General features: G+C 38.6%; 1 protein-coding gene across 1 annotated transcript in view; it reads left to right on the top strand.

Moving 5' to 3' along the window:
* The first annotated feature begins 4,536 nt into the window (after positions 1–4,536).
* hivep3a (HIVEP zinc finger 3a) overlaps positions 4,537–27,392 on the top strand; it is a 58,902-nt gene continuing 36,046 nt past the window's right edge. The window contains exon 1 of the mRNA XM_079591276.1: positions 4,537–4,868. The gene's annotated coding sequence lies outside the window, so the exon portion shown is untranslated. The remainder of the gene's footprint in view (positions 4,869–27,392) is intronic.

The raw sequence follows: 27,392 nt of genomic DNA, 5'->3' as shown, positions 1-27,392 counted from the left end.
GGTTATGGCTCATCAATCCATATTATATTATATTCAAAGCCTGCTACTGTAATACAGGAAGTTATTCCCTCTAGATGGAAGTGTTGTTCCTATAGAAGTAGACTTCCCCTACCGGAAGAGAGTGCTTATTGAACAAGCATCACTATTGCTCACAGTTTAGGGTAATGGATTTGAACAAATCTGAATAACTAATAAAAAGGACTGGGGGACTCGTTTTAATAACAGCTTAAGGAGAGAGCTAGATTTTTACTGTTACAGATATAAGATATTTTGTAATTATTTTTTTCAATCAGACTTGCAATTTTCATCTAGCAAATGATAAAATGGGCAAAATCAAAAAACAAAACCCATAGACTTGCAATGAAGGAAGGACCAGATGGATGTCTAGAGACCAGAATATAATTTAGACTCAAGGGTGGATTCTTATAATGAATACCGGTAGTTTATATTTAAAGTAATTTTATAGACTACATCTATTGTACTGACGTTCTCTGTCCAAGGCCTATAAACCTTCAGACTTAGACATTTAACACTTTTTCAATGGTGAAATTCATATTCATCATTTTTGCTTCTTTAAATATCATGCTTGCATACATATATTTGGTTTTTCACACAATTTCAGTTGATGTATTGTTTGGCTACCACAATTTACTGTACATTCAGAAACGAAAATAAAAAGGAGAGTTACACTTTATTGTAAGGTGTCCTTTTTAGTGTAATTATGTGTTCAAGTAATGTGTTAAAATGTACTCACTATAGGGTTAGGATTAGGTTTTGGTTTACAGTTAGTTGCAAACAATTATGCATAATAATTGTACTGTTAATACTATAGTAAATACATGTAACATGGCCTAAAAGGTATTCTCAATGAAATTCTGAATGGTACACGACCCTGCTAATGAGAACCAAATTGTGAGGGTTGGGTGTTTTTTTCTTTCTTGGATTTTTCTACACTGAATAACAAATGCACATAACAGACCAATTTGCCACAATTTAAAAATTCTCCAATATTGTCACCTCAATTAACAGAACCTCAACCAATAACATAAAATAAAACTAACATAAAAATACCAATAAAATTGGTGGGTTGAAATTCTTTGGATGATGAAGTACCTCTTTGTATTTGTTTTGTATAACTATTTATAGTATATACATGGACAGTCATTGTTATGCATGTGTTTATAGCATATGGCATTTATTGCCTCTTTGTATATTTGTGTTTTTATTATAATTTTAGAAATGTAAAATGAAAACAAAAAAGTTGGATCAATGACAACCAAACAAATATAATTTTTTTAACTTGCATCTGATTAAACCCTGCCATGTTGGGATATGTGTCGTTATCCTTAAAGAATGTAATATGCTAGTGATGTAATAGTGAGATCCTGAAGTGTACAATAGATTGTGTGACGTGGCTGATGGTGCTACACCGAGGAATCCTTTTCCCTTTACGCATCACTTTGCGGTGACCTCACTAATCGTGCTCTCTCGCTTTCCACCCGCCGGCTGTCCCGCTGCGGGTTTCTCCCTGTCTATCTTGTCGTTATTCCTGATGGTTTTATGTCAGCGCAGCGATGCACACGCACACACATACACACACTCCAGGGAGCAGTAGGCAAAACTAATTCTGTTATATAACCACCACAACATAGTCTAAAGTGGGACTGTGTCTGCTTGAGTGAGGTGGCTGCCGTCATGCCAGCACGGGAAGCTGAAAGCCCAAAACAGTCTTTTCACAATATCAAGCTCCCTCTTAAGGGACTGACTCAAATAGAGGATGATGCACTGGCTAGGGACCCTATTGCACTGCCTAGATCAGGGGTAGGGAACGTCGGTCCTGGAGAGCCATAGCCCTGCAGAGTTTAGTTCCAACCCTAATCAAACACACCTGAACCAGCTAATCAATGTCTTTAGGATCATTAAGGCTACAATCAGGTGAGTTTTTATCAGGGTTGGAGCTAAACTCTGCAGGGCTATGGCTCTCCAGGACCGACGTTCCCTACCCCTGGCCTAGATCTATGTATTAGCCGTCAGGGTAATTAAAGGTTCAGCTGCCCTGCCGCTGAGACTCAAGTGTGGTGTGTAGGGAGGCTGCTATGGTTATGTAGCTGGAAAAACAGCAACGGTTTACACCTGCTCCATAACAACAGTAATTGCTCCTAATGGTGTCTGATTGTGTTGGCCATTGGAGCTCATTTTAGGACCTACAGTGTGGATAGTGCACCAGGGGAGAGGCAAAAAAAGCTTTCATTATGATTTTTTTTTTTTTTTTTTGAAATGCTGTTTAGTGGCTCTTTTTTAAAGTCAGCGTGAAATGCTCTTCCGATGACGAACTTCAGCATCACTCGTCCTCTGTGTCTGTTCCGTACACAACAAACTCAGAGAAACGATTCTGCACATGAAATGTGACGCGGTTAAAGGTTTAGTTATAGGAACCGTATGTAAGATTGTGGCCAAAACTGTTACTTTCAAATTACTGTAGAGCGGTGTATCCCCTCCCCCCTGACTCGAGGTTGCCAGATAGGCTGCAGGATCCAGCAGGAACTTAGGCAAGGAGCTTCCAATGGCAAGACTAGAGCAGAGCTGGAAACCCGGATGGCGAAACACTACTGACTTCGTGATTGGTAGATAGGTGGAGGGTGGCGCATCAGGCCAAAACACAACATGACAACATCAACATCAGTTGAAGGCTGCAACTTCACTTTTAAATGACAATATCCTGGCCGGACTACTGTTGTCAGTGATATAAGCATTTGAAATTAACATGATTTCTTAATGTCTACTGACATATCAGGGCCATTTTATGATGAATTGAAATACATTTCTTACATACGGTTCCTTTAACTTCAAAATAAAAACTCAAAAAATGTCTTTATTCTGCTGAACACAAATGAAGATATTTTGAAGAACGTCGCTAACCAAACAGTTGATGTATCCCATTGAGTTCCATAGTACTTTTTTTCTTCCTATGGAAGTCAATGGGGTGCATCAACTGTCTGGTTGACATTCTTCAAAATATAAAATAAATGATGACAGCATTTTCATTTTGAAGTAAACTATTCCTTTAAGATATGTATGTGATTTGTATGTGATCATACGATTTGGGATATTTTCAGAACAATAAAGGATGTGAACGAGAAATGCTTAGCAGGTGCAGCGTATAAAAGCATATAAATAACATATTTCAACAACATTATATGACCAAAACCCACATTCGATCGTAATGGGAAGTTATTACAAACACTCAATTGTTGTTTAAAGTGGGTTGTAAAAGCATACACTGTTATTTATTTGACTGTAAATTTACAGTAAATTGCAGGTTACCAGTTGCATGATAAGATACTGTATTATTTTTACAGTAAATAATTGTGAAATGACAGCTGTATATCTGTATTATATACAGATTTAGCAGTAAGCTGCTGTAGAATTACTGTATTTAACTTTGTCTACTGTGGTTTAGAAACAATTATGGACCAAACAAAACTGATAAAAACAGTGGTTTAACTTTATTTTTTAGAAGGAAAATACAATTTAATAACAGGAATAAACACTTGGTAACAGATATATTAACTAGTAATAATACAGGTGCAGTTATATTTCATGATATATTTTGACATAATTCACGTGGTCATTAGAAAATGTTTTGTTTTGTTTTCTAGAAAGTATTTTTGTAGGTGGATAAATGTATATTGGGATCTAAGCGATGTGGATTGGCATGCCATGTACTGCTAGAATAAAGGCTAATGACAGAAAAATGAAAGAATAATGATAAAGAAACAATGAAGATTAGGTCTCATACTCAGCAGAGGTGTGAAAGGTTTGTCGAATGAGAGCAATAGAAATGAATGGGGCAGTTTGTCATGCCTGACATAGAGTGCAGGGGAGCTTACAAGGGGCTATATTATTTTATTAGCCGAGACTTGTGTTATTGTGTGACAGACACTGTAACAGTCATAAACGGTAACATTTTCCACTTTTTAGAGAAAATAAGAATTAGCCTTGGACCTCCAGAAGCTTCCTTCAGTATGATTTACTGATACCAATCTCATAAAGAACTCATAAAAATACAAAAAGTATTTTTGTTTGAATTATAATGCTCAAACACCAATGACACAATAAATTGCATATCATGATGAAAGCAGTTTTATTTAAAATGATCCTTGTGAACAGAAAAGTTCATTAATTTTGAAAAATCACAGGCTACTGCTCAAAATGTATCTAAAAAGCATTGGGTATAATTTATGTTTGTTAAAACTATGGGAATGAGCTGTTCATAGATAATGTGATTCTCTACACGTGTGGCTGCTCTACACACTAGTGAAATTTAGGAGAACTGACTTCATTCATCCAATAAAACCAAGTTGATTGAAAGTCAGTTTGGCTCAGAAAAATGAAGTTAATTCTGATTAAAGGAAGCTCGAGCAGCAGTTTGAGCATGCCACTTGCGTTTTTATTTTATTATCTAATATAATTAATAACATTCAGACATTTTAAGTGAGATCTAAGTATCCTAACGTGTTTTGAGGAAACTGTAGGTCTGCATGGAAAACAAACTCACTGTAAACGTAAAAGCATGCAGTGGGACAAGCGTGCGGGTGCACTGCCACTGACAGCTCATTGAAGGGGGCGTGGCGCGGGCCGCTCAATGGTCTCGTGCGGGATAGCGTGGCGCGCGGCGCTTGCGCTCATCGTAGCAGCGTGTTCTGCGCGAGATTGCAGTTCTGCTCATGCCAGCCTGCCCTGGACGAGAGGAAAGACATGTGCCAGCATCTAACAGACCTGCCTCCCCGGACCTAAATGCTACAAGGCAATCGGCTGACCGAGTCATCGTGGAATAATAGATGGAGAGGGAACGGCCACGCGGTCAGGTAAACGTCTTTTTTGACATTGTTTTACTGAGCTTTATTGTGTACACAGATCTGTCCTGCAGGGTACAGTAACAGAACATTACATCCGAAGGACCCAAGTCTGCCCCATGCGGTCTGTAAAAATGCTTTATTCGCCAGATCTTTTAAAACGACGCCAAATGCAAACGTTCAGTGCGTCAATTATTTATATTCTAATGTCTTTGCAGTGAAGTCACATGAGCCGTACTAGGGCTCATTAGGTAGGGCATACAAGCTAGGTGCCAAGGCACAGGGTGGGTATGTTGCATTGTCAGTGGTAAAGGGGGTCACTTAACATGTTCAGTGGCTTCGGTAAGACTACAGTCATGTGTTTCCCAGCTGCCCTCTTGTTGATAGCCATTTTAACATGCAAGCTCTTTGTTTAGCGGGAGTAAACGTTAATATAGTGGAACTGAAGTAAAATGACATCATCGCTCTTTTCTTACCGTTTATGATTTCAAGTGCAGTTTATAGCGTCATCAGGTAATCCAGACTCACAGCACTGAGAACTTGAAGCATTAAATATATAATGAAGGGCAAATGCAGATTAAATAAATGTAATATAGCTAGCCTACCGAATTAATAGCGCCTGGTCAACGCGTTGATCTTTGTATTATGCCGTTTTGTCGCTAAAACGCCGGACTGAACTATTGGAGTATTGTGGGCACACAGATTTCCCGGCATTGTCCAGAGCGCGATGAAATCATCAATAATGTTACATAATCGCAGAATGCGGGATTGGGTTAAACGGGGGTCATTGCGTGGGTGTCAATCCTAGAAAGATGCGAAATGCCACCTCATAATGACGATTAGTCTATCAATCTGACAGTCCAACGCGTCGTTTGTTGTTCATCGCCTTTGTTACATCGACATACGCGCATAGGGCAGCATTAGTCTACATGAACCTAAAGAAAACAGAGCGATTCTGCTTTTCTTTATTGCACGAGAATTCGAGGCGAGCGTCCTAATCGCAACGCGACAAAAGCTTCGATGCTAAAGGAGCTTTCACACCGCGCTTGAATCGTTGTTCTCTGTACCCAGGCGTCGCGTTTTGTGGCATTATCGTTGCGTTTTTAGACGAGGTGTAATGTTAACATTCAGATTTTGTCTCGAAAACTCAGCGCTCTGTCTAGTTGTTCTAAATGGAACGTTCTATGTGAAAGCTCCCTAGGCTTACGCTTTGGTGATTATAAAGGAGCGTTGTAGTTTTTTGTCGCGTCGCTCGCGTTGTCGATGGGATGACGCTAGATAGCTCATGTGATTTATGTTAATGTGGCCTAATTATAGTCCACCTTTTTGTCATTTCCAGTCATAGCCTACTCTGCCTGAATAAGCCAAAGGCACATTATAAAATAATAACAATTTGAGCAAATTGGATTATTGAAAAATGAAACAAGGGGTTTATATTTTACCTACAGTAATGATATCACCCATTATCACACATAAACCTAGACGTCTGGGCTGTCAGACAGAGAGCATTTCAGTACAAATACACTGTATTTCTTGATATTGTACCTATGGTTCTGACCTAGGCTAATTGTTAAAAAGGGTTTAGTTTAGTTGACAGTTCTATGCTCTACACAGTCTACCATACTAGAGTATTCTTGCGTGGTTCTTGATTTTGAGAGATGTTTAAATATTTAGAGACATATTTGTGATGTAAATCTTATTTTAAAAAAAAATGCATGTTGTGGTTTAATAAAATGTCATGTGTGAGTAATAACTCTGGTGTCATAGAAAAATTATGTCATAAAGCACTGATTGGCTGATGAAACCACAAGCTGTGAAACACACACAGTCTCAAACCATTCTAGTAACTAATTGACAGGGAATTGGATAAAATGTAGCATTTCACTTACACTATTATAATATAATGTAATATGAGTTTATTGTTACACAGACAGATGTTTCTGTAATTTGAAATGTGACCAAAGTATGCAACAAATTAAATGTAAGTATGATGCACCACATTATCATGGATTGTTGTTACATTTTTTTGTAGCCTTTTATTCTCATCACAGATGGATTAGTCTTTTGTGAATGTGAATGTAGGCCTAATTGTATTGAATGTGCATTTGCAGTGCACTTCAAACCTTAAAAGTATATTTTTTAATAACATGTACTTGCAGATATTATAATATTACGGTAATTAAACAAATTGCCACTTACAGTATGTGTACTTCAGAAGAGTAGGCTACACTTCCATTAATATGTTTCTTAACACAGTAAAGTAAACTTTTGAAAAGTGACCTTTTCAAAATCCAATTAATGTAAAATGAAAAGTTTTACTTTAAGTACTTTTTAAGTCTTTGTTTTAATAATCTTGTGTCATGCTTTACATAAGTACACTTGTTTTAATGTGTTTACTAACATACTGAAGCACATGTAAGCTACTTTATTATCATTTTTACTGTAATGTTTTATTCAATATTACATTTAAAGTTAAATAATTTTAGTTCACTGGGCCGGCAGTACACTTTTACCATATTTCAAATAAAATAGAAGTAATTATACAATTTCGTATTAACATGTACAAGTTCTACTTAAGTTGTCACGGTCATGTTTAGTTTACTTTTCTTGTTTAGTTTCTAGTCATCATTTGCTTTGTCACTGTTTTGCCTGTAAGTGTACTTCTTTTCCATAAGGACGTGAAAAAAATAGTTCACTCAAAAATTACAATTATGTCATATTTACTCACCCAACATAAAATAATTTTAGAAGAATGTTTCAGCTATTTTTCCATATATAATTAAAGTTAGTGGGATTCAAAACCACATTATCCTCACTGACTTTCGTTATGCAAAAAAAATAATCAATATCATATTGTTAGGTCTAAAAGTCATACGGGAGCGGAATGACATGAATGTGAGTAGTAGATTTGAAAAAAATTGTGAACTGTCCCTTTAAAGTAATTGTTTGTGTGAGACGCGCCATTGGCTATTGTCACTACAGATGAAGGCTTAATTGCTTAATTAATTCTTCATGTATCATATGAATAATGAATAGCATATAATTATTATTATGAATGTCAATAATAATAATAATCATTCATGGACCATCCAATAAATTAGTTATTAATCAAACCCAGTACACCCTTGTGATCCACTAGCCAGGAATGTGTTGTGATGGAATCAGTTCTTCCATGCAGGGCACAAAGGCACCTTTCCTTGTTTTTCAGATGGCCTGGCATACTGACATACTGATAAGGCAGTCTTAATGTCTTTTTCATAAAGAAGTGGGATTTTTCAGGTTGCGTCGGACAGGCCATAGGAATCTCCCCAGTGGTTTCCAGGAAAGCCTGTGACAATATTTATCTTTCACTTCTTTTTCTAAGAGAGCATGCAAGCGCAATGTTGCTCAAGAACGACCGGGATCTTGCCTCACACAGCTTACTTTCTGTCTACGGCACTGAGCTTCTCCTTTTTGTCCAGTTGGCCTGCCGTTCTCAGCTCAAATCCACATGCAATATGCCAGCCGAGTCATGGCCGCAGTGTATAAATGACTGGTAAACTTTACATGTTCAACAGAGTCCAGCATTAAAGTAACAGAGGACGATGTGGAAAGGAAACTGGTTTCGGGATGACAGCCTTATATTGTGTGTAAAGTGAATGGTATCTGGTTATGTAACCAAATATGAAGATACTTCTTACATCGCTCAATGGCTACCTCAAATAATCCCAAGTATTCCCTTAAACTCAAACCTGATGCTTAACTGTCCTTCCCGTAACTCCCGTAACTCAGCTCTCCTCTTTGCTAAATGTGTTCTGCCAGCATAAGGTTTAGCTCACAGTGCCTTTTCTCTCTGAGGTTATTTAAGACAATCCCTCTGTAATCATACTTAAAGCCTCAGCCGTCATAGTCCAGAGGAATAAAGCCTCGATTGTGAAACTGATAGGCCCAGAGCCCAAATGGCACTCTGAAGGTGTGTCATCAGAGCCAATACGGAGTTTGATTTCTTGATACCTGATACAGGCACAGTTCAGAAGGAATTAAACCCATACTATCCAGACAAGAGCCAAACAAGGGCCAAATCTGCTTTAGAGCTTGAGCTGTTTGATAAGTGTATGAGAGGGATGACAACATGACTCATATTTGGTGGTGTGTGCACCATGCTGAAGCTCTGGCTTTGATATTGACTCTGCCAAAGTTTAAAACTTGAGGAGATTACAGTAAGTCCAAGTTGGCCAAATATGTTGAATTTAGGGTTACCATGATACCAAAATGTCAGCAGTCAGTGCTGATGCCAGTGAAATTTCACTCTTCTTTGGACTAATTTTAATACCACAGCAAAACAGAAACACTATTGAACACACACTATTGAACTGTTGTGTAAATATTAACAAATTAAATTAAAACAACTGAATCTAGCCTTAAAATACTTACAGAAGTACGTTATGTATTCATAACTGTAATAAAGCACACCTCAAATGCCTTACAGGGGTGGTTGAGTATGATTTCACTTTTCTAACTTTAGTTAGTGTGTAATGTTGCTGTTTGAGCATAAACAACATCTGCAAAGTTACAATGCTCAAAGTTCAAAGCTCAAACCTCACTTTGTGAGTCAGCTCAAACTTTAGCATCCATCTTTTCACATACAATAGAAAGTCACTATGTGTGCATCTCACAACAGTTCCAACAGCGATTTTTAGATTACCATGACAGAATATGCTAATTGAAGATAGTTAACTCCACATCAGCAACATAAATTCATCAACTAACCATTCAGAGACGTCCTGTTGCATTCTACATGTTGTCACTTCTTCTTAAGTCTCTCCATCTTTGTCTGACTCCGTTTTATCATTAAAGGCAGAACCGTTTCTGTCATTTTAGTGTGTCTGCGTGAGGTAATCGCTGCTGCTAACACACAGGAGCTCTTGAAACCCCGCCTTCTGCAGCAGCTCATTTGCATTTAAAGGGCCAGGCACAAAACGGTGCGTTATTGCGAACCCTCAAAAAGTGACAACTTTAACATTATAACAATATTTGTGGGGTATTTTGTGCTAAAACTTAACACACACACTCTGGGGACATCAGAGATTTATTTTACATCTTGTGAAAAGGGCATTTTACCACCCCTTTAATTATTTCATAAAATGACTATGTAATAAAAAAAGCAAATTTCCTTTAAAGCATTAATTTATTAAGCAAAATAAAGATTCAGTAATAAATTAATAAGTAATTGTAAAGCAATGGATCAAATATAAACAGCAGAACAAAGATAGAATGTATGAGAATGACATGAGGAAGATTAAACATCAAACATCAAACATTTTTTGTTTTTTAGGTTCTGGTGTCTGTACTACCGATACTAACAAGGATTTTAGCATCATCTTGGTACTGAAGTACTGGCTCTTGCATCCTTAGTTGCATTAATTTCTTTCTACTGTAAAATTCCCCAAAGCTACCCCTCCAATCAAAGCAGTGCTAAGCCACTGAATTATGGAAACACTACATGCTGTCTATGATTTCAAAGGTTTTAGTGTACAGCCAACAGCAAATTCCAGTAAAGTCTATATTGATATTCATGTTTCATTTACATGTAGACACTTTGGGTAGCTGTCAGTCAGGGGGACCCTTCAGAGAACTGGGACTTGGACTGGAGTCCAGCCCACCTGAGCAGTACACAAGAAAAATTTACATTAGCTGAGCTGCGCTGTCAACCTTTAACACCTTAACTTGAATCAAAGATTTGAGACTTTCAATATGCATGGGCTGTAATTTGGTATATAGGAGATTAAACTGTAGTTCTGATAGGTAATTGAAAAAGTAATCATTGTTAAAACACTGTACCTAACAATTTAGGGTAGGCGATTGCAGAGAGGCTAACAATAGCAAGTTAGTTTTGAAAGCATAAGATCCAACCCTCCCTTCAGAGCGTGTACAAAGCCACGCTTCCTCCAAAACACATGAACACGCACAGCCAGAGCAGAGTCTGCAAAGCACCACGAGAGATGAGGTGATATTACCTCATGTCTCAAACCACTTAACATTAGAATAATAATGAACGTAAACAATTTGCAGAGCTTTTACCCACACCACCTGACTGCTGCAGATTTATTTCGGCATTGATAGTAGAAACTCATAGATTCAAGTCTAAGGACATGAACAGCTCTGGGTTGTAAACACAGTATAATCTCTTTGTTTTGGTTCAGGAGGAAATGTAAAAGTTGGTATGGAGATATGTGTATGTGCAGGTAGGACATTGTATAATTGCATACGGACTGAATGCAATGATTGGATGAAAATATTTTGGTCCTGGGACTTCCACAGCATATATACAGTATGTATATGTTTTAATATTAAGACCACTTCTATTATTGATTGCTATCAGAATGTGATGAGAGTTTCAACCAGTATAACAAAAAGTGTTTATAAAACAAATTACCTACCCTACCTTTTACATTTGACAGATATATCGATTTTTACAATACTGTGTTATAATGTGTGAACACCTTCAAACTACCATTGGTCCATGGCAATTACGTAATAGGTAGGTGGGATTTGCGGTTCTGCTTCCTTTGACATGATAATTTTCTAAGTCAGATGCGAGTAAAAACATGAACACATTTGAGAGCTGCTTTATAGTAGAAATTGAAGTTGTAATTCTTATTGAAAATAATTGTTCAGGATGTTTGTTATACCGCTGCTTGGATATTTCAAACTTTTTTCTTTTTTTTTACACCTAAGTGGATTTTTTTTTAATGTGTTTATATCAGGGTCTTGAGAAGTTTATCTACTTCACAAAACTAGGACAAGTTTTGTGTAAAAGATTAAAGCAAGATAAATTATAAAGGTTCGAGGACCTCATTCAAAATGCCCTCGGCTTAATTCAAACTCAAGTGGGATGCCAGGTGCTCCTTGACTTCCTGTTGTGATTTGGGATGAGTGGTTGACTGTGCATGTTGTGTCCTTGGCCCGCCTGCTTTGCCCCTGTCCACGGTGCTGAAGCACATCTTGTTTTGAACCTAGAACAATGCTGGGGCTTGACTAGGCCTGTCATGAAAACTACTTTTCCTTGGGTGATATATTGTCCCAAAAAATAATTGAGATATGCAATATTATTGTCATTGTAAGACTCTTTTATGCCACTGAATATATAATCAATATAACAGAATAATCATGCAACTAGGCATACACCATGCATTTCAAATGACAATTAACTTTACTCTTAAGAATATTTAGATACTAGGTGTCAAAACACAATAATAATATTGAAATAATAATAAAGAAACCTTTGCCAACAAAAAGTGCAAAATAAGAAGTAGAAAAAAAAACACACTTGCACACAAGGCACTTACATGTAGGCTAGATTTTTCATCTACATTTTTTTTCCTGACCGTTTCTCATTAAAGGGTGTACACTATTGCTAACATACAAACCCTGCTTAGCTGTCAGATATCCATATGAACAAAGTCACAGATACCTTAACTGGCCATATCTGCTGTTAAATCTGTTTTTCTTGAGACATGTTTTTTAAAAGTGGAAGAACTTTTTTTAACTTGAGCACCATGGTTTATAACGCTGCGTCTATCTATGAATGCTATAGATTTCAGGGCAAGAGGGATTTGGAAGTGTGCCATAGCCTGTCTCTTAATTCAGTGTGGGTGAAATGAGAGAACATATGTTTGGTCCCTCTCCGCATGACATCACCTTGCTATCAGAACTGATCTGTTTGCCTGCACTGCTCTCATGGGGTGCAGCCATTGTCCCTTTCATAATAAATCTCTCTCCTCACTTACTATTTTGCAATTTCTTTGCTCACAAAAATCCAGGATAGTCAAAATTGGACTTGGTTTTTTAGAAAACAGATTTTTAGCTGCTTTGTCTCATTTTAAATTGTTGCTGGTCACACGAGTTGTGGCATTAGCACCCTAGGCTCACTGGAAAATTGTCCTCTACCTACATTTTTGCAAAATCGTACATTTGCGTATACGATTCACGGTACTTTTTGCACAAATTATGATTGCATGGGCAGATTATAAATTATTCCTTGCATGATACTATGTTATGACCTCAAAATAGGCTACTTTTAAAATAGTGTATGCTTTTTAAACTAATACATTTTTACATTTGCATCAAATAACCAGCTCCTTATGTAGGCTATGGCTTTTCTGACGTAGAAAACTTCCCCGGTAGCTCTCCTCCTGGTTCAGCATTGAGCTCTGCAAAAGCTTAGAAGCACGTTAAAATGCATGGTTAGGTCAGCACATGCATTTTTATTTCATGTTATGTTGTTTTGTTAAGACAACCGGTTAGGTAGGATGTGTTTAGTGTAAGAGATGTTATTTTCAAAGGAGCATTAACCTTTTATCGGCACTTCCCTGACATTTAATTTCTGAACTGCCGCAATATGTACAACAACAAAAAAAATAAAACATTGCAAGATTCACTTTTAGTTGTTCTGGATAAAAATGCTTTTAATGCCACTCACTGGACATTTTACTTTAAAAGTGTTGCAAAACACACAAGAACAATGAGCTACGTAATTGAACCTAACCATAACCTCTGGGTCACACTGGACTCAACACTCTCATTTAAAAAACACATCAAACTCACAGCGAACACAATCAAATTCAATCTACATAACTTTAAACAAATCAGACCAGCTATTATGACAATTACTTCTGCTAAAATGTTCCTACATTCAATTATATTTTCACACATAGATTACTGCATCACAACCTGGTCACTAACTGGAGACACAATTTTAAAACCCATAGAAATGTTATTCAAAAAATCTATCAAAATATTTTATCAAAAGCCACTGTCACAATATGATTGTGATCAACTGATACACAATATCAGTGTAATATTTTGGAAAAATACAATATGCTCAAATTTGAAAATTGTATTAATTTTAAAAAATAGCTGTTTAATTTATAGGGCCCTATCTTGCTCCCAGCGCAATTGACTTTGTACACCGGCGCATGTATCAATCCTATTTTGCACCCGACGCACAGCGGACTTTTCCCTCCACAGACGCACGTCGGTAAATTTGTGAATTAACTTGCACCCGGGGGGGGGGCGGTGCAGCGAAAAGAGGAGGCTTTTTCTGGCGCAAACGTTCCCTGGTGCTATTTTGCAGTTCCAGAAAACAACTCCGCTACTGACCAGGAAAAACCTAGTCTAAAGTCAGTGGCGCGTTGCGCGTATTATTAATATGGTATTTTAAGGGCGCGTGCTTGGCCATTATGTAGCGTGTGAACAACACTTTGATTCTCTCATCTACACAGACGCAGCAAATCATACATTATTACAAGGAAAAATATTAACACACGAGGGAAATCATTGTTGTGTCCATGAATATGTGAAAATAATAAATCTAGCTTACACGTTAACCCAAATATTTAAACGAAGCTAATTTGGGTGGGTTTCTCCCATCATCCCCAATGTCACTTCTCTGTCTTTTACGGCCCTGACGAGAACGTCGGTCTCCTCGGCTGTGAACCGCTCCTGGCGCGCGCCTGGCATTCCGCCGTTATAATAGCAATCTGCCGTGGAACAAGCGCGTCTGTTCTTAAAGGGAATGTGAGATGACACTCTGATTGGTTTATTTCACGTTACGCCCAAACCACACCTATGAATAATGAAGCTACTTCAGACCAACCCATTTTAGATTTGCGTCGGGATCCACCCACAAAGTTACTTGCGTTTCGCGTTTGATACTTGCGTTTCAGATTGTTAAAATAGGGCCCATAAAGTTTTTCACGGACTAGCCCCATGTCCACTTTCTACATACATTAAACCAAGGACTGACAGAGGTTTTTGCACTAGAGCCTCATTCAGAGGATACCTAGAGATCCCACACAGAAAAACAACATTTGGACAAACTGTTCTGTATATCAGAGGAAGTCATTTTTGGAACAGCCTCCCAACAAATATTAGAGAATGTCCCACCTATTGCACATTTAAAAAAAAACATCTTAAACAGTTTCTTCAGTTCCCAGTTATGTCCTCATTATGACAAATTCTATTGATGTAATGTAATTTGTCTAAATTAACACTGTGTATTGTCATATTATCTTTTGTGTTGTTGTCTTCCTACCTCGGGACTACAGATGAAAATTAGCATTTATGCTATAATTTGGTTTATTTACATCTACATCTAGGAGTGTAAGATTGTTCATTAATGTGCACTGTCCTGAATAAATAAACAAACAAACAAATAAATACAAAATAAATACATTTCATTTGGCAGAAATGTTGCCTCAAGCATGTTTTTTCCAATGTTCCTAGGTTGGAAATTACACAGTGAACATCAAGATTCAAGCTTGGGTTTGTATGACACAAAGATTTGGATCCTGTTTAACATTAGCGGAGTGTTAATACATCTTGCCTGACACCATTAGCATTGATCCATTCAGCGGCTCATCTGAAGCAACATACACGTTCAGACAGTTTCAAACGACTACCTTGTGGTGGTAATAGTGCAGTTGCCTATATGCTCCAATCTTGTTTTAGTTTTATATGCTTTATGAATAGCATCACATCCTTTTAATCTCACCTCAGCCAGTTACTCAGCAGTTAAGACAAAACAATACTATGTAGGTGATCCGCACATGTCCATCATTTCTCTATGTGTGTACTAAAAGTGTTTGCAGGCCTGATATGATGTGTGAAGCTAAGAAATAAGCTTGAGATTTCCAGGTAAATGTAGATTGGAAAAGCTTGGCAAAGGGAGTTGCCCTTTGTCCTGGAAACTGCATGAGGAATGTGTTTTGCGCTTTTAAATCACATTAATTGCATAGATGTGTTATACTTTTAGTTCACCTGAGTCATCTGCCATAATAAGGCCATTTGGTGTGGAGGGTTTCAGTGCATTTTAGCTTGAAATGAAAATAGGGACGTTTGTACAGTATGTTCCCTTGTGTTGTGCAGGGCATCTTATTGATTTTGCCCTACTAGAAATCAAGAGCCAGAGATGCCACTGTTAGTTCTGCCAAAATTTTGTTTTGATTGACATGAAAACATCATGGATTCGCTATGTACTCTTTTCCTAAGGGTGTGTTCATCTTGGCAGGTTTGGACTCTGGTGCGAGTTAGTGCGTACATTTGAATAAGTGTGAACGCTGCTATCTGAACCCTGGTGTGCAGTGCACCAAACAAGCGGACCGAGACTCCTGACAAGGTGGGTCTTGGTCTGCTTCCAAATGAACTCTGTATGCTTTGACAGAAATGTGAACGCAACATGTACCATAGACATCTAAACGAACCAAAAACAGGACATGATGTGTCACCGTCTGTCACCAGAAAAGATAGAATGCTACAGCATACCTGTTTTTTCTCGTCATAGGAGCTACTTTGCCCATCATAATTCTCCTTGCAGCAGATCTTCGTTTGCATAGAATTCCTATTCCTGGCACTGTTTTGACTCCTTTACACATTTTAAGTAAGTTTAAGCAAGTTTTAAGTCACATTTCAAAACATAAACAGCGTTAAACTACTTCATGTCTCAAAGCACATAACATTTAAATAATGAACATAACTTAAGCAAATATCACTTTACAATTTCCTGGTATTCACTGGGGGTTTTATGGTTTCGGTATACGAAGCGTGCTGTATAGCAGCTTAACTCAAGCATTTCCAAACTGAATGTGACATTGTGTCCTATACCAAAGTTTAAATGAGTCCTCCTGGCACTGTAACAGCACATGTTGACATGTTTTTTTTTATTTGCATACTTTACATGCATTACAGTAGGGTGTGAATGCGAGTACAACTGATTTCTGTGTTGAACACAGTGCATTTACTCAATTCTGATGATGTCAGCTATCTTCACTGAAGGCACATGCAAATGCAAAAATATTTAAATTTAGTTAGCGTACAATTTTTACGTTTTTGAGATTATTTAAAACAATAATGAACATAACTTAAAGAGCACTGTCATGTACCACCTGACTGCTGCATTTTCATTTCGGCATTGATAGTATTGTCAATATAAACGCATACATTCGAGTCACAAACCACTCAGAGTATAACGTCACAGAATTCCATCTCTTTCAAATGACAGTAGTTACTGGGTGAACGCAGCATACGCTCGTTTTGGTACAGGATGAACTGTAAAAGTTGGCTGCTGTTTCGTTTGCGGTGCTCGCGCTGACTTCAGACATTTTATGGTCCTACGCCCTTCACACGTGATATATACAGTATATACATATAAATACATTTAGACCACTTAACTTAGTGATTGCTATCAAGATATGAAGAGACTTTCAACCAGCATAACAAAAATAACAAAAACAAAATCTAGAACAAATCACCTACCCTGCCTTTAAGTACATCATCAGAGATTTAAAATGCATTTTTTCCTTTTGGAATTTTAAGTGTGAACACACTACTCACACTAGAATAGTGCATAGTACATACTATTCTAGTTCTAAGTACTATGTCTATATGTGTCTATGGACTTTGCTCTCTAAGCCTGATAGATACTATGGGCCCTATTTTAACGATCTGGAACGCAAGTATCAAACACGAAACGGAAGTAACTGTGGGCGGATCCCGAGCGCTGAAATTAAAATACTTTTTTGAATGTGCTTATTGTCCTCAGCAAGTTATTTAATAAAACAAGCCATTTTGATTATTTATATTTTATTTTCATAATAATATTAAGCAGTTTGCATGTGTCCCTGAAATTGCTGTCCACCCTGTCATTATGGGGGTCATTATTTGGTCTTTCTTCAGTAGATGTTAAAACACCTGTAACACAAATAGTACATATCTTTACGTATATTTACTCATTTTCATCATATTGTGTTTGTAGTTGCGTGTTGTCAAGCTTAACATGTCCACCCTGTCATTGTGAAATATTAATTAATATAAAAACTTTTCAGAAATTCAAAATATATATTTTAAACAGTGCACAGTCAGCTTCAACAGTGAATCACTTTGCTAACTGCTGTTACTGCTGCTAACTGTAGCCAAAAAATGTCCACCCTGTCACCAAGCCTTCCATGAGAGGGTGGACATGGTTCAAGACAGGGAGGACATTTGCAACTCCTGAAAATCAGCCTGAGCCAGGCCCCTCCTTCTTTATATGGGTTAAGGGTTTCTTGAAGTTCCTGTTGTTTTTCTAATGTTCCCCCATTCTAGTTCACCCATTAAAGCATTTGTCCACCCTGTCATGCCAAGTTCCACCCTGTCATCTTGTTGTCCACCCTGTCATGTTCAACTTTTATGATGAAAATAAACTAATTATTTTAACAAGTTAACGAAACCTTGTGTGTGATTTCTTAATAAACAAATGAAGGCCAGTTAGTGTTTTAAAGTTTGACTAAATATATTTGTTGTTAGATTTTATTTAAAATAGAATGTGCAACTATCGCATATTGTATTGGGCACTACGTATTTAGGCAGTAACTTCATTATTATCAAAATAGTTTTACCATTAACTAACATGTTTTTTTTTGGCAAAGGGACACATTATATTTCTGCAGATCTACATTTTATAATCTCTATAATGAAAATGTATTTATTCTAATATGAATTTGTCCATGACAGACAGGGTGGACATATTTGATGGTGTGCTCGTGTATTGTCAGCTTGCAGTTAATTTATAAAAAGTGCTGAAGCTTGACCAATGTGCATTTTTAAAAGCTTAAGGTCTCCTTAATACAACACATATGAAGTTAAATGGAAAATCTCAGATTTTTTGGGGGAAATTGTGAAGTCTCAAAGGCACTTTATGGTGATTTTGACCCTTTGACATTCGAAACCTGAGAAATTGTATTTATTTATTTACTTACTTACTTATAGGGCAATCTAAAACTGTGTAACATTGCCAGAATGAACTCTGTTATCTTAATATTAGTATATAGTTGTTAAATATATATATACACACACACACACAGACATTTATTTTTTCCAAATGCTAAACCGCCATTCTAATCCTCACCCACTCTTTTTTTAATGATATAAGTGATTGCCTCTTTTCCATCTAAAACATCTCCGTCTTAGTCAGTGAGCCACCATTTAACAGTGTTTTACAACTTTTTCCAGAAAACATTTTAATGATTTTCATCCTACAAGTCGTTTCACTAACTTTATTCACTGTAAAGATGATGATGATCTTCTTTTGGTAAAATAATGAGGGCTTTTCCAGTAAGCAACACAAGAAACAGTAATAGCGAGTGGTAAGTCAGGAATGAGACTGGTAGGGTGCTCAGTGAGGCTCTTTACTGGAAGTAAGGTGACTCATATGTGATGAATTTTCTTTTGAGTTCTCCTACGCTTTCTGGTTGGATACAGTTGGTTTGATCCATATTGGTTTAATCTGCCAAGGTCCAAACTTGTGATCCTGTGCTGTGACAGTATTTTAACAGCAGTGACAATAATATGCTGGGCTCACCTTTTCCAAGAGAGACTATATTACTATTGGACAAATATTGGCAGTGTTACATACTGTGTAAACAGTGCTGTTTTTACAGTTAATAACACATCTTCCAGAAAAGCCCCACCACAAAATATGTTGTGGCTACAAATATATGTTTGAAGTGCAGGGGTCCCTACGTGTACTTTAGTACCTTTTTTCAGATCACATTTTTATTTGAAGGAGTGGTGCAGTCTATGGTTTTCTTGTTACATTAGCTGGGAAGGCCACCGTAGCCCTAGTTTTAAGGCTGTTTGTTTAAGTGTGGTACATATTTTCATGTATTAGTGTATGTATGTGAGTTTATGGACAAGGGGTGTGACTGGTCCCCACCCCAGATGAGTTATTTTTTTAGCCCTCTCAGGTGTCCCTCTGGATGTTTACTACTTTATTGTAAATAAATGGCAGATACACATACACATTCTCTGTTACACTCTTAAACAAACACATGTATACTTTAAAATCGTCAGCTGCTGTGACATACAGTACACTACCAGTTAAGATGTCTGAGACATTTAACTGAATATGTGTTTCTCAAGATCTTGGACAAGAAAATAAAGGTAATTTTTGCCCAAAAAAAAGTGTCAAGCATACATGAAAACTCATACATGAACTCATACATGAAAACTCAAAGATGATAATTACAAACAACATGAAAAATACAATATAATAAAGACTTCAAATGAAATAAAGTGATTTATGTTTTTTAGGTATTAAAGTAAGAAGTTAAATAATCAAATGTAAAAATAACACTGAATTAAAAATACATGGATTCTTATTAAAGCTACAAAAGTTATTCAGTCAAGAGCAGTCTTTTGCTGATTGATTAACATTAATGACACAGACAAGTAGTATATACATAATAGTACACAAGACAGTAAATCATTCACAGTTTCTGGGATTCATGTTCATTTATAAATCAGTTCGTCTATGATTAATGGAGCAAAGTCTGTATTAAAGATTGTTTCTGTCTCCACGCGATCACATTTTTTAACAGCCATAAAACCAACTTATCTGATTGTGGTCATGGTAACTAAGACCTTCTTGCCCTCACTGGAGGATGGAACCACAGATCCCAGAGTGAGTTTTAAATATTGTTTGGTACATATACCAAATAATTGTGTCTGATTTGTCTATGTGGTGATCTTTATTTATACGATATTTATGTCCGAGCCCGACCCGAGTTAAAATCCTATTTTTTTTCTCATACTAATGACACATGTACGTTTGTTTGTGTGGAAAGCCCGCTTTTAACAGAAAGGCATTCGGAAATGTCCACAGATGAGTGCATCAGCGCGCACGGAGCTACAAGCGCTCTTAACACAGCCAGGCGCGTGTGCACCGTTTATATACTGTCTATGGTGTGCACGTGTTTCGTTGTCACAGCAACATAAACACATTTCCGCACACTGGAAGACAGACGTAATGGTACTATTTTAAATGTATTTGAATCACAAAAACGATTAATCAGTGCAACGCGGAGACTTCCGACACTTAATATGTTCATGTGGAAACTCGGAATTGACCTATGTTCCGCACACAAAACTAGCCTAATTTACGTGAATGATTGCATTCGGTACACATGTGCACCGTACCGAAAGTGCTGTACCGAAACGGTCCGGTACGAATACACGTACCGTTACACCCCTACTTATAGCCATCTACTTATTGCTATTCTGTGCTTTGGTTGCATTCTGATGGCATTATTAATACATTAGACATGACAAAATACCGTAGTTACCGTTAGTAACCGAGACGTTCCCTTTCAAGAGTACTCTCGTTCCAGCTTACGGTCCGCATCCTTCATATCTGTGAGCGTCAGGGCTAGGTCAGTTGTGTGGAATACTGATGCAGCTTGGCCGCGACCGACAAGAGCTGACGTAGTTCGGCAGGCTTTAGATGGGTGAGCGGCCTTAGACTGCCATCCAGCGGAGGGCGGGCATAGGAGCGCGGACACAGCCTCTTCAATAGGGGGAAGATGCTGGTATCCTTTTTCCAGGGCGCCGTCAACAACGGAGAGCGTCGAGGAGCTGCACGAGCCGCAGGTGACGCGGGGCATTTGAAACAATGCCCGCAATTTGCTCTTTTAGGCACGTGTGTGACGCAGCGGCGACACACACGGAAGCTTGTAAAGGATATAGTGCGCGCCGGATAGCGCAGCTGGAACGGCGTCTGAAGGCGGCGTAGGGAGAGTCTCCGAAGCCGGCTTCTTCGGTCCTGCAGTGCAGTAGCTCGTCCCGCTGAAGTGCCTGATTCGACGGCGCGAGGCATCTTCCAGAGTCAGCGAAGAGGATACTTTGCTGAAGGAGATGCAATCAAGGCAACTATGGGCGGGCTGAAAAAAAAAAATCACGCCCATTTTGGCGGGGTGTGACCCTTGGAGGTTTGGCTTTCACGTCAGCCGTGCCTCCCCATAGGTTGCAGCAGTTGCCGCAGAGCAGCCAATAAGCGTGCAAGCCATCTCGCTTAGGTCTGCTTGCTGCAGCAAGTGCGTTTTAAATTAAAGAAAAATTAAAGGATAATTGTTGGCTTCAATCTTCTCAAGAAAAGGGGTTTTCCCAATGCGTAAGCCAGCTTACGTAACACGAGAGTACTCTCGAAAGGGAACTCTGGGTACATGTATTTTGTCTATAGTTATTTGATGTACTGTTATCCTTTCATTGGAAAGAGCTGGTACAGGTCTTATAATGTTTTTTATTAATGTGCAGTGACTATGCTTTCATGTACATTTCAGGTTTTCAAATATACTGTTGTTTCTGAAAAATTACTAGTAAATTTGACCGTTGCAGATGAGCACACATTTTTAAAAACACGTCTTGATCCCTTCCTCACTAAAGATACAGTTGCTTGGCATCTTGCATTTTTAAAGGTTCCTTATGCCTGTCACTTTTAAGTTAAAAAAAATACATTGTCAGATTAGACAGAAACCAAAGCACTTCTCAAAGAAAAAGTGCTGTGTTTAAGGGTGATTTCCAATTATTTACACCACAGAGTTTACAGTTTTTTTTTTTTTGCTGTTGATGTGTGAATGGTATTTTTGTGAATGGACCAATGCTTGTGTATACATAGTGCATATGGTGTATTTACCGAAATCTGGCAATTTTAGGCAATTTACCTATTTGAATGTCTGACAGCAGCTATTGTAGCTGTAAAGTAATGGGAAAAAGAAAGGGGATCCAGGACAGATCCCTGAGGTTCCCCATGTCCCCTTTCCACCAACAATTTGCTGCTGCTTGTGTGGTTTCCCCAAATGGCAAACAAAATATCTCAGTGACAGTGCCTCAGGATAGTGCCTGCCCAACAAGGCTATGTATCTAGGGGCAGTTGTTGAGTGCAGGCTTAGTCCCAGATCAACCCTTAAGGACTTGAGACCCTGGGGTTGAATATGCGTCCAGACTATAAAACCTGCCGACCATCCTGCTACAGCACAAACATTTTGTAAGGATGCATCCTTAATGAATCCTAGTGAATCCTAGCCCTATCCCCTAGAGGCGAAGGCATTCCGTGCACCTCATAGGAGAGCTCCTCAGAGCACAGACCGGACATAACCGATGAGAACCACTAGGCTGACCAGCCATAGAAGGAACTTTTACAGTATAGCCTGGTCTGAGGTGCAGAATAGCTCTGACAGCTCCTGGAGAAAAGTCTATGCAGGAAGAGGCTACTGACAGGGCCTGCAAGTCTCCTACTGTCTTATGCGGAGTCAAATTCATTTCAAAGTTAAAATGTATTCTTAAAATTAAGAGTAAACAATGTGTCATGTTTGTTTATGGAAAGCTTGTTTAGTAACATATAGTCATATAGACATAGTCATGTCATCATTCAGAGAGGTTTGTAGTTTCCTCAGTTCAGTACCAGCATAAACACCAGCACCAGCACAATTTTAGTGAAAATGGTATGCTCAGAATGCAAATTTAGTCCTAACCCTATCCCTAAGCCTAACCCTACCAATAACTTATCTCTAAAATCAGAGGGAAATTATATATGAATAACACTGATGTAGAAGCAACTAATCCTGGTAAGCCTAAACTTGACATAAACTGTAAACTTCCCTCAAACTGGATTGGTTGATTGGAATGTTGTTCCAGGATCAACAAACATGATCCAGGAACATGTTGTACTTGGTGTTGTACCAATGAACATGTTGTCCTACATGTTGTACCAATCAGATTTGAGGGAAGTTTACAGTTTATGTCAAGATTCCTTGGTGAAATCACATTCACCTAGTTGGAAGGAAGGAAGGAAGAAAAAAAGTAAGACTAAAAGTGAAAAAGAAGACATTGACCAAGACAAACCAATGTAAGAACTTTTTTTGTTGTGATATTTACTTTTTCTGATGATATTAGGGGGTATTTTTACCTTCATGCGGTCATATTTTTTTCTAACCATATGAAAATATGATAGCACGTGACAGTGTGTTGTCCATTTTCATCACTTAATTTTACACCTTTCCTATTCATTAAAATTCTCAATATGAATCAACATAAAAAAATGTATGCAAAGTATTCAGAGATACAGAACAAAAATAATTTACAAACTGCTAGACAAGCACCAAAACACCCTGAACCAGCATTGAAGCTCATTCTGGTCTAAACTGGTCTTTTCAGTACTGATGTGTTTCAAGTTTGCCCTTTCTCACCCAGCAGCCTATTACCTTTAGTACTGCACAAAGTACTGCACACTGAGCTTCAGATTCCTTCAAACTGTATGAATGGAAAGAAACAGAAAACTGTGGTGATGTCAGAGCTCCTCATCCTATTTCAGCCAGAGTAGAGGACATTCTCCAGAGCCACTCTAACTGGACCCCCTTTTTTTCCAACTGCGGCCATTCTTTTCCATTTTTTCCATCTGAAAGCTCAATGGGAAAGTGTGCTTGAAGTGTGTCACCTCACTCTCTCCACACTAGAAAAAGAAAACACAAAGCAACATTTCAAAAATAACTAGAAATGTCCGGTTCTGTCCGGAATGAATGAGGGAAACCTTACAAATCTTTCTAAACAATTTGCCAAAAGACACTATATTTGCATTATACAAAATTAACTTTCAGTCAGTGCTGTTGAAGATTGCATGGGAAATACATATTCTACTATAATTTTATAAAAAATATTTGAATTATAATAATAATTCAAATATTTGAATTATAATGCGAGGAAGTGGAAGAAGTTATTCCCTGTGGTCTCCCGTCCTTGCTAGTCCCGCCCAGCTCCAAGCCTTTTTTATCTCCACTGGTCCCATCCAGCTCCAAGTCTCCTAGTTATCAGTTGATCCTACCCAGCCTCCCTCTCCCACCTATTCTACCAAAGATTACTCCTAGGTCACTCCTAGGGTTGGGTACCGAAACCCGGTACTAATATGGAACCGGTTCCCAAGTAATCGGTGTGTAACCGGACCGAATCAAAACACATATTTCAGTGCCTCATTTCGGTGCCACTTAATGATGTTTTATTAACAAAGTTCGGGAGGAGCACATTCAGATAATTAACATGAGTGGAGAGTACTCAGCAATCAATGATAAGAGGTGTATATATTCAGCAATCTCACCTGAATTCGTTGACAGTTTAGCAGCATCCTTCCACCAACCCTGCTCCACACTTCTAGTCCTAACCATTTACATACGGAGGGGAGTACTCTAGGTTCAGGCCAACTCCAAGCTCGGAGCCCTCCTCCTGGACAGCACGCCAAATATGCATTAAACTTTACTCCTTCTAATTGTATGTAAGTGTGAACTCGTGAAAATGCCTCAGCTGTCGGTTGAAATATTTGCCCTCTGATTCTCCGAAATGGACATAAGAAGCATCATCACCGCATGTGATCACTATTTAACCCTTTGTAATATCGATCACACTGGTGTGATTAAAACATTCTGATTACGTGATCATCATCTTCTAAATTGTGCTGCACTGTTTTTAGATCTTTCAAAGGCGTTTGACACAGTTGACCACTATGTCCTGTCTCAGAGATTGGTGGATATTGGAATGTCTCCAAAAGCAGTAAAATTGTTTGATAACTATTTGAGTGGCAGAACACAAAGTGTTCATGTTGATGGTGTGTCCTCAAACTCATTACTTATACAAAATGGTGTCCTCCACGGGTCCATTTTGGGTCCCATTTTATTTACTATTTATATAAATGACTTGTGTCAAAATGTAACAAATGCAAAGTGTCATTTTTATGCGGACGATACCGTTTTGTATTGTTCTGCTCCAGCCTTGACAAGTGCTATAGAGGATCTGTAATCTGCTTTTAAAATTATTCAGAAGAATCTTCAGAAATTGAGACTTGTACTAAACTCAGATACAAATGATGTGCTTTTCTAAATCAAGGAAAACAGAAGATGCTTGTCAAATTGCTACACTAGATGAGAAAGTAATTGAACGAGTATCGGTCTATAAATATCTTAGTTTCCTTTTAGAAGAAAATTTGTCCTTCAAACATCATATAGAGGGTCTAACAAAAAAACTAAGAGTAAAGTTGGGTTTCTATTATTGAAACTGTTACAGAGCGGGCTCCCGCACCGCCTCCTCTCCACCGCCAGAGGGAGCCTTCACCGGAATACTAGTTCTCTCGGGAACTCCAATCCCCATAATGCTTCATACCTGGGACTGATTGCGCACACACCTGCACCTCATTCACACTCTCTATTTAAACCACACTCAAATAGAGGATCAGTGCGAAGTATTGCATTGCCACGGCCTGTAATTTCTGAGCGTTTACCCTATTCTACTGATCCAGTTGCCTACCTCGGACTGTTATCTCACTTCTACCTGCTTGCTGCCTGTCTTGACTTGGATTGCCTTTGGATAATTGCCTCTTGCTGCCTGCCCCGACCTTCTGCCTGTTACCTGAATACTCTCTCTGTGTTGACCTCTGATTTCCCCTGTTTGCTGTTCTCTGACCCTTGCCTGTTTGACGTCCTTTGACGTTCAAAGCTGCAAATGGATCCTTCTCAATCTCCCGTATCATTACAGAATACTTCGCCATCACCTGATCCAGCAGCTGTTCTGCAGATATCCACTGAACTTACCTCTCAAGCATCTCGTCTGGATCTACATCACCATCAACTTAGTCATTTGACTTCACTCACCGAGGAACTGGTTCAGGGTCTGCAAGAACTACGAACTGCGATCACAAATCCTCCTATTGCACCTGCCAGTCCTTCCCTAGAAAATCCTCCACCGGCTGCCACTTCCTCAGTAAATCCACGGCTGGCTTTCCCCGAGAAGTTCGATGGAAACCCCACGAAATGCAAGGGATTTCTGCTTCAATGTACTCTCTTTGTGGAGCAGCAACCGTCATTATACAGTACACCACCAACGCAAGCCGGATTGCGTTTGTTTGTTCACTGCTCACGGGGCGAGCGCTAGAATGGGCTACAGCTGTTTGGAGAACTGATGGGTCTTCCTTCGCTTCGTTTGGTGAATTTTTGCAACAATTCCGCCATGTTTTCGAACATTCTACTGAGAGAGGTGACGCCGGGGAACAACTACTATCTCTCATTCAAGGGAATAAAACTGCAGCCGAATATGCTCTAACTTTCCGCACACTCGCAGCACAAACTGACTGGGTCGAGAGCACTCTGAAAACTCTCTTTCGCAAAGGTCTCACCACGGAACTCCAGTCCGAACTAGCCTGCCGTGATGAAGGGAGAACTCTGACAGAATACATTGATCTAGCCATTCAAGTAGATAATCTAATTCGCTCACGACGATCAGTTCGACCTTTGCCGCTATATCATCATGAAACACCCACTCAACATGAACCCATGCAGATTGGTTTTACCCACATCACTCCAGAAGAGAGAGAGTGCCGCATACAACACCGATTGTGCTTGTACTGTGGTCAATCAGGACACATGAAATTTGCATGCCCAACCCGTCCTTCTGCCAGCTCCCGTGCGGTGAGTCCACGCATTAACATTTTGATGAATCCATCCAGTTTTCAATTGCCAGTAATTATCACGATAAGAGGAAAGATTTTTAGAACCATAGCTCTCATTGACTCCGGGGCTGCTGGAAACTTTATGTCCCGTACTTTTGCTGAACAATGCAGACTCAATCTAACGCCTTGTCTTTCCTCCTTGGCAGTGGAGGCGTTAGACGGCCGACCCCTCGGAGAGGGAAGGATTCAGAATACCACCG

Source organism: Phoxinus phoxinus (assembly GCF_949152265.1).
Source record: "Phoxinus phoxinus genome assembly, chromosome: 19".
Classification (NCBI taxonomy): domain Eukaryota; kingdom Metazoa; phylum Chordata; class Actinopteri; order Cypriniformes; family Leuciscidae; genus Phoxinus; species Phoxinus phoxinus.
Note: the sequence above shows the minus strand (reverse complement) of the source record. Positions and strands in the feature narration are given on the sequence as shown.